This window comes from Buceros rhinoceros, unplaced genomic scaffold, assembly GCF_000710305.1.
Source record: "Buceros rhinoceros silvestris isolate BGI_N320 unplaced genomic scaffold, ASM71030v1 scaffold8180, whole genome shotgun sequence".
Taxonomy (NCBI): Eukaryota; Metazoa; Chordata; class Aves; order Bucerotiformes; family Bucerotidae; genus Buceros; species Buceros rhinoceros.
Window position 1 is genome coordinate 2,781 of NW_010390199.1, and position 1,063 is coordinate 3,843.

Sequence of the window (1,063 nt, forward strand, 5' to 3'; positions counted from 1 at the left end):
CTACACCCAAATGCTGTTTAGGCATTAAAGATGCAGCTTGCTGACTGTTTTAGAACAAATACATTATCTCAAGTGCTGCGATGCATAGCTACAGCTCCCCCGACATTTAAAAAAGTCAAAGGAAAGTAAAATGCACCTGGGATGGGAGTTCCCAAAGGCAGGTCACAGGGGATGTGTAGATAAAATCATCCTTCGAGCGGAAGCCACAATTTCAAAACAAGAAGATCGCGAGCTAAGATCAGACTCAGCAGCCTTACGGAAAGCCACCACTTCAGGGGAGCAGAAAAACCGGCTTCGCAGTTTTCTGTAGCTGCCACAATGAAGGGCATGTGCAAACTGGGATGGTAACGTGGAAAATAAGCTGGGGAGAAGAATAACCAAGAGGAAAAACCCCTCAAGACTAAAGTTAATACACCGGCCTAGATGACGGACATCTGAAAAGATCACAGCTGATGTCTGTCACAACACCGATGTCCTCAGCCTGGCAGAGGCGCTGAGAGGGCAGCTTTGCTCCGCACGGGATCCTTTCTAAGTTCCTGGCAGCAGAATTTGCTGTAGGCATCACAGTCACCAAAGCACACATGAGAAGGTGATGAAGATGAGCAGAGACCTAAAACCCAACGGGCACACAGAAGGGAGAATGACTCAGCCGTGGTGGCAATTAAACCGAGCGCTACGAGGAGAATCCGAGGCGCAGAAAGCCTCCATGTAACAGAGAGTGCGAGTGATGCCTCTACCAGCTGTGCAGACCCAGCAGAAATCCTGTTTTACGGGGCCTTCGGCTGCATTTTTCCCATTGTTGCGGACAGACGCTGAATGAAGGGATCAGCGGACACCTGGATGTGATCGCTGCTACCTGGACAAACCAGATGCACGCACTCTGGAGTCAGCACATCACCACGGGCGGCGCGGGAGCAAGCTGCGTGTACCTGAAATGGCTCACGCAGATTTTAATTGAGAAAATACAATTTGTTTCAAGGGAGAGAGAGGGGAATTTCAGCTGGACTGAGAAAGGCCTTTTTCCTCCTGGGTCATCACGAGTCCCTCAGCCCCTTCTCCATTC

The 1,063-nt window shown here is 50.0% G+C and overlaps 1 protein-coding gene across 1 annotated transcript in view; it reads right to left on the reverse strand.

The window, feature by feature from the left end:
• Positions 1-1,063, reverse strand: part of CHSY1 (chondroitin sulfate synthase 1) — a gene marked incomplete at its 5' end in the record, with an annotated part of 63,742 nt that overhangs the window by 2,191 nt on the left and 60,488 nt on the right. The window lies entirely within an intron of this gene.